Source organism: Sinohyriopsis cumingii, chromosome 8, assembly GCF_028554795.1.
Source record: "Sinohyriopsis cumingii isolate HCF-2022 chromosome 8, ASM2855479v2, whole genome shotgun sequence".
NCBI lineage: Eukaryota > Metazoa > Mollusca > Bivalvia > Unionida > Unionidae > Sinohyriopsis > Sinohyriopsis cumingii.
In genome coordinates, this window is record NC_142968.1 from 115,501,557 (window position 1) to 115,509,658 (window position 8,102).

Sequence of the window (8,102 nt, forward strand, 5' to 3'; positions counted from 1 at the left end):
ACCAGCAAATTTAGTAAAATGTAACAAATAATTTGTTTCCTTAGGTTACAAAATGAAAGTGTAAAAATGACTTACAGTACTGTGAATTAAGTCCCAAATAGTCCTTAATGTTTTATTACAAGCCCAACAGTATATAGAGTACTCCGAGTGAATTCTACCGGTGTTCCGAAAGAATTTCTTTTTTTGCATGTGAGGATGTACTGATGTGCCGATAGTCTGGAATGGTGTTGATCTGCTAACAGTTTTGATGTATCACAGTGGTATGCTCTTAAATGTCCTAGAATGGAATTCACAAAAATCCCAAAATAGTGATTTAGTCATAAAAGTGTAAATGAACACCTTGTAATTCCATTGAATAATTTAAAGAAATAAATCCTCTTTAAATAAAACAGAACGAAAGTAAAAGACCCATTCAATTGTATAGATGTCAAGGTGGGACAGAGTAATTATCTTGATTACTATCTTTATATAAAAACGTCAGACACAATATGAGGACCAGTATGACTGTAAAACGCTCATTTCTATCAGTTCTATTACTTCAGTTTTAGTAAGCAACCTGACAATATATTCCGGTGGATTAAGTATTAATGTTTACCTACAGCATTAAAGTATCTTAATATACAATCTACAATCAGAGACAAAAATTATCAATGTAATATATTGATAAGGAAGTCGTTAGTCAGGTAGGCCAAAAAAACTCCTACCCCCAATTCTGGACAAAGACCAATCACGCAATACAAATTAAATACACATAACAGTAAGGACGAGACCGCCATTGATTGCATCACAATAGCAATTTCAGAAAACTAGTATCCAGCCCATAGCCGATTGTTTCTAAACAAATATAATAAACACGATATAAGGTCAGACAAATAATCAGAACAAATTGATAGTTTAAGATTGCGCGTTTCGTTTTAAGAGTCGATCCTTCAACTTTTCAAATTTGCGGGGTGAAAAAACGTCATGGTGGGTGGTTTGGGCATATAGATAATCTCCCCGACTCTTTGGGCAGGTTGAGGGATAGATGACTTTAAATTAGCATTTCATGCGTATTCTAAACTTTCCGAATGTGATTTTCAATAAATTACTTGCTACGATGTTTAGTTTCTTCTAACGAAAATGGTGCTGATCTGACGTTAAATATATCCACCATATCAGTGAATTTCAAATACTTTTGTATTACTCCTCTTAAATTGAAAGTCATATCCAGATGAAGTTTTCACCGGATGTCATACGGTTTCCTGTTTGTTTTGAATGAAAGTGACGTTGCAATGGTATCCAATATGGCGGCGATCATTGAAATCTTTCTTTCCTTTCTCCTTCAAAACTGACGGCCATACCGATATTGGTCTTTCATTGAAAGACTTCTTATGTTAAATGAAGCCCGTCTTATATCACATATGGCTCCCACTGCGGTCTTCTTACAAATCTTGCAATATATATTAGTAAAGAAATTCACTTGTTGTAGAACATAAGTTTCTTTTGTCATTAAATATGAGTGAAGAAATTCATTTGTTTTAGAACCTATGATCCCTTGAAGCAATACATATTAGTGAAGAAATTCACTTTTTATGGAACATAAGATCGACTGAATCGTTAGCACAATATTTATAAATTCCAAAACAGAAATTGTCATATTATTTCAGTGAGTCTTAAAATGAAATTAAACGTGCGTTGTCAAAGGGTGTATCTCATTAGCATTGAATTTTCATCTGCACTACTCAGTAACATAAAAAATAGCTATCTGACTCAACAACGACGCTGAATGTATACTTCTCTATTCTTTCAAAGGAAGTAATTTGTCTTGAGCGTTTAACCCACTTTTTACACAGCATGTTTTCTTGTGCTAATCAGTATGTCCGGAAATAAGACAAAAGTTCTGGTACTAAAAATCACACAATATTTTCTCCGCTATGTACTAACGTTCATCTTAGCTTTGAGATGCAAGTACTGAAGCAACAAATAACGATACAATTCTTGCTAACTTAGACTGGAGCATTATTTTCCTTCCGTTCCTTTCTCTGATCCTTAATTGTTTTAAAATGTAAAAACATGTCTGAATTGTACGCAAGTATTCACATGTTTTAATCGAGATAGAAACGTTTTGTAGTAACATTAATGTACTTGCATTGTATGAAAATATTTAATATTTTAAGAAACATTTGTGTTTTGCTTAGGAGGTGAATGCATCTGCCAGATCTGAATTTAGATTGATTTCATTGCATTTGCCTTCTAGAGTATTATATGACTTATCTGAGCATATATAGACACTTATATAGAAATTTCAAGCCATGAAGGGGCACACCGTGACCAAAAAACAAAGCATTGTTTAGAATCATTTGGTAACAATATCACCCAGATGAAATAAAATAAAACTTCTTATTTACGTATTATTAAAAACATCCAACTTTCTCATGAGATAATAACATACACTGCCTGAGCTGAATTACTATAATATTTAGCTTACAAGGTAGGTAAAAGAAACTACAAACTGCATTTCTTCATATAAATGTTGTTTCCTTTCAGTTACTTCCACTGATCTAAATGACATTAAATTTCATCAATGACATGAACAATGTTTTCCAATTAATTTAAAACATGGTGTGTAACATCTGGTGAAATGTGAGCTGCTTCGATCATTAGTCATATTGTTCTGATAATCGGAATACCTCGTATTTGTTTTCGTCGTTTTCAGATTGGTTCAGGAAAAGTTCAGGAATTATCATAGTCTGGCTTTGATTTAGGATAATGTTCATCCAAGACAGAATGCAGAAAAATGGAAGCAATTCCCCACGTAAGAGCACTAAGCATGCTTGCCAGATTTTAATTAAGATATTCGGATTAATTCTTTGTACAACTGATAGCTTTTACACTAAACCACACCTACTCCCATAACCTCTCTTTAATGGTGTTAGTTTTCGACAGTCAAGGACTAATTAGAATTGTTCCTCTGACAAGGTGGCTGCAACAACAAATATCGGAAATATGCATGACTAAAGGTCACTTTCATTATAAAGAAGTGGCATGATTCGTTTTGCCCTGCTTTTGAGATATCTACATCTGTAGAAGACGTAGATAACCGTGTAAACCAAGTTGGCCAGTCATTTGAAGCCTAGGTGAACCATTTGATCTCTTGTCCTCGTTTAAATGTCAAAGGTAGTCACCAAACAAATCAATCAATGTTCAAGTCTAAATCAAATTAAATGTAAACCAATTTGTAGACTTAGTTACTGTGCAAATTCATAAAGACAATACTGCTCATGCCATCTGCTTTAATTTTTTGGGGGGGTGATGGATTTCGAAATGATCCAGTATGACCATAACTAGATGGGTTAGCGGCTGCCCGATCCTGATCTAAAGACATGCCTGTCAATGTTTTTAAAGCACGTCAGTCTGCTTATCAGTAGCAGCCTGTAGGCATTGGTCGCACTCGCATGCATGACCACCAAAGGCGAAACATCGGAGCTGGCCCAACCCGCGCTCACTGACTTCAATAATTAGGTCATGTTGTTCAATATTATTTCTAAGAACGATTAAACTTGTTATAAAGCATTTTAAAATTTACCTCAGTTCTGGCTTTTAAAAAAGTCTCAAACGTATTGCTATCTCACTAATCGTTAGGAAACAGATAATACATTTAGATAATAATTTTTTTTTCTTGAAAATATTGTTTTGCTTTCGAGTGACGTTGAATACATTATTTGGAAGACAACTGTCACCCAAATTTCGTTTGTGTGTCGAAGAATGGTAGTGTATGTCCTGATGAATATGTGTGTGTTTTTATGTCTGAATTTTTGAGAGATTTAGTGGGACTTTAGTTTATACTGTTTTCCGACTGTACATCGTATCTTTGTAAAAGTATTTGCTTTAAAGCATGCATCCGTTTATCTGTTGAGAATGTACTGGAGTTTTCACATTTCTAGGTAGTATAGAAATGAGGTTTTAGATCACCATACCTGACAAATTGCTAAGAAATAGAGCAGCAACGTTTTCTCTAGACCTCGTAAGCCATTTGGGGATGGGTGGAGTTGGGAGGAGGGTTGGTTTAAGGCATGCATGTGACGGTAATGGTAACATAACATCAGATGAGCGACTATCACCTACACACCAATTCGAGACACGAGGGGTGAAGGGGATTCCGTCATGGACAGCCTGCACGTAAGCGAGAATAAAACGTGGAGGAGGAGCTCCATACCGATGAAGGCATCGCCCTTGATAGTGATGAGTCAAGTGCCTATCCTGAAGAGGAGATTGAAGACTACATATAACCACCAGATCTTATTTCCAGTGGCCTCTAAGATTTATTTAACTAGATTAGGATGCGTGAATTCTAAGCAATACGATTGAACCAAAGGCCTTTAATTTATAATATGTGTATAGCCCGTCCCTTTTCCCTCCCTACGCACAGCAAAAAAGTTTATTTAGAGCCTCGGAAGAAGAATTTATGGAGCATGTAGATAGGCTCGTGGACCCGTAATAAACTAGTCAGCTGAGAAGAGCCATAGACCTGGTCAGCTAGGACTTACAGAAAGACGGAGCTCTAGGACACACCTCTGGGAGGTCGGCAGGATATAGGTAGAATGGATGGCACAGCTTATGCTACACCTCTTTGTGACACAGGGTAATCACCGATGAACACCACGATATGCACATTCTGGCAGAAGCCATACTCTCGTTCTCAAGGGTCGTATAATGGTCATCTCATCCACAATCAGCGTGAATTCAACGCCAGACATGGAGGTACCCCATAGGGCCATTGAGACTAAGCCTGATATGGAGTTCAGATTACCCTCTGCGAGGACCGAACCTGGTTGTGCTTTTAGTCCTTGACATTGGATGGTACATTTCCAAGCCATCGACAAGTGTCTGCAATGATATGACTTCCAGAAGTAGTGTCCGTGATCCTGATACATATTGCTATTGTCCTAATCGCTGCCGCCACACCAAAACTGACAGCACGCCCATACCTCTAGCAAAGGGAGCTTTGGCTCAATCTACTCTATCTGAACCTCGAGATCATCCATCATCTTCAGGCGGTAGTTTTCAGGCCTCTTATGAGTAGTCGATTCTGAAAGAGCGTGATACATCACGATGCCAGCTTTAGTGGACATGTTTAATCGTGCAAGTCATAAGGAGTTAAACCTCGACGAGAAACAAAGATATCGCTGCGGTTTTTAATATTTTAATAAAAAGTACGCATAACAAGGTTAAGGCTTCAAAGACGGTTATGTAAGAGATCGCATGGTTGTTAGGTTATGATGCTCCAATATTTATTTTGTTCTCTGGAGGACTCTATGATCATACCTCTCTTGGCGCCTCCTGCAGTTAAAGGAGAAATAGCCACTAAAGTTAACAAGTTCACGAATTGGTGAGGCGTGCAGCCACACCGATATATTTTTCGTAGCCAAGTTTTCAGGATAGATAGAATCTCCAACATCTTAAATTTTATCCTAGTTCATATTTATTGGAGCGGTTATAGCACTGACTTAGTCTGAAGTACAAACTCTGTCAATATATGGTTTGTTAGCAGTGTCTTTTGGACTGGCCCTGGAGAAGTACTTATACGCGACTGGCGAGCTGATGGGTGATAACCGTGGCGCCACAGATCCGGTATTGTCAATACGTTATACTCGACCTATGGCTAATTCGGAAGATATCCTGATACTTCAGAAATATATTGCCACGTAGCGAAGAGCTACTGAGTTAAAATGGAAGCATCATGACCATGACTAATTTAAAGATGGCAGCGTCTTGTGGGAGACCTCTTGGTATCATGATTAGATAGCCGAGAACGATTTTATCTTTTGCACGTCGACCCTCAGTTTGTACAAGTGTGGGCAAAGGGAATCGTCTAACAAGGACTGGACGAGAAGCTTTTACTTCCTTTGCGGCCTTTCGCCTGGCCATGTGCATATACGCTTTGGATAGCCTTTGCGCTGGCATAGGGACTGTCCTGGAGTCTGTATGGGTGACTGCATTAGAGCTGGTTTTAGGTTTTTGTCTTATAGATGCTGGTTTGGATAGCCCGGTAGCTACTAGAGTTAGCTACCTTGTGCGGCTGGCCAGTACTGCCTCCACCATATCATCGTATTTGCTCTCGGTGATCTGTTCGTCCTTGAGCAAGGCATTTATTCGCTCTATGCTCAGCATGGCTATAGTGAAAAATGTCATCCTGTTTTTTACTGCCAATCTCTAAAGGAAAAGAAATCGTTGCTGGTGGCTTTTGGCTACCGTTGACGGCATACGTATGTGTGTGGCTAATCTTTCCACAGTCCCTGGTATTTCTATAAATAGGTGACTGGTGAGGTCAGGAGGAGAAATGTCTTGCTCCAACGTGGTCCCAATACCGCCGTAGGTTGACTTGTGCACGGGACGGGTCATAAGCTGACCTAGGATGATTCTATACTGTTGGCGGACCATTGGTACTATGCATCTCAGCATGTCAGCCTGGTGACCATCTTCAAATCTGGATAGACGGCAAGAGCGTCTGCGTCGTACTTCCAATAGGCTAGGAGTCTGATCCCGTCTCTGTATATTTGTGCGTGAACAGCCCAGTAAGTATTAAAGCGTTTCTTACCGCATATGGAATGTACGGCCTAAGGTAATCGAGCCACATAATGGAGTACATTTGTGACCCATGGCTAATGATAGTATATCATAGTAACCTGCATCTCTAACTGGCGTGTTGTTCATCACTTGTTACGTGATGAGGCTGGTCTTTGTTATCTTTAGCCGCCTTCTTTCAGGGTATCGCTTCCTCTAAATGCTTTACTTTTAACAAGCTTGTCATTCTAAAATATATTATAAGTCTTGCATCTCTTTGGAATTTGCCTTCGAGGGATAGTGACATGTATTACATACATAACTTACCCCGTTCGGGGGTATCTCGCATAAAGCAGCAATTACTGGCACCGTTCGTCGAGTCTAAAGCAAAGAACAGCACCTGATTAACCTTCCATCTATACTAGGTTAATGTCGTAATGGTATCCCATACATCCCTCGCATTGCTAACTGTTGTGTTGGTAATAGTCGTACACCTGCTGATGTGCTACCAAAACCGCCCGAGGCCTAGCTAGACCCACCTTTCTCCAACTCACCAAAGGCTCAAGGGATCGAGTAAATGCGTTTTCTTGGCAAGATGTAATGTCTCAAATTCCCATTTACTACTATTTAATAAATATCTGAATATATTTGTGAGGGCATTGAACCATAAAGAAGTGTCACTTTTGTGTTTTCGTATAAACATTTGTATGCAAGGGAGTCATGGAAGACTTATAATAGATGTAGCCAGTATTGTATGGTTTAAACAATGATGCCTATGTGTAGTGGACATTCCCCAACTTGCCTCTTTTGACAACGTTGCTGCTAAATGTTTAATTCTTTAGTGGTTTATGAAACTTGTGATAAGTAGTTTGTGATATGAATTTATTGCGAATAAACGTATCTGGACAGAGATCAGGGTCTAGCTTCTGAAGTTTACAAGATTCAAGAAGCCAAATTTCACAACAATAAGAGACATCGTAGCAATATGAGAGAAACATTGTTGAAACTACGTTAAAATTCTAAATCAGACACACACACACACACACACTTTACCATTTATGTCTACTGGCGATAGTAAAAGCTTTATCATACATATATTCTTGTCTTTATCTGATAGCGAAACGTGATCAAGTTCACCAGAGCTTTTAATAATTATACCAAGATACTCATAATGTTGATTATAACAGTCGTATCCTTATTGTATCATTGATATGTGACCCCCCCCCCCCCATAGGAGAAGGACCTAATCGTTTCACTATACCCACCTCCAATTAATGGTCAAAGCTTCCAGGCCCATAATTCTTAAACCATAGACAGGCCGATTGCATAGCGTCGCCACTGATATTAGAAAGAAAAGTTAACAATTCTTACCTAGTGACAACATCATAGCGGTTATATAGCGGTCGTATGAACTTTTTCTATAGACAATAAATGATGTATCAAAAACACTCTTCTAAATTTAACAGCTCTCAACAGTACGAATCATATATATATATATATATATATATATATATATATATATATATATATATATATATATATATGATACATGGCACAAA

The 8,102-nt window shown here is 38.2% G+C and overlaps 1 protein-coding gene across 1 annotated transcript in view; it reads right to left on the reverse strand.

The window, feature by feature from the left end:
• Nucleotides 1–8,102, reverse strand: part of LOC149794441 (uncharacterized) — a 110,288-nt gene that overhangs the window by 43,191 nt on the left and 58,995 nt on the right. The window lies entirely within an intron of this gene.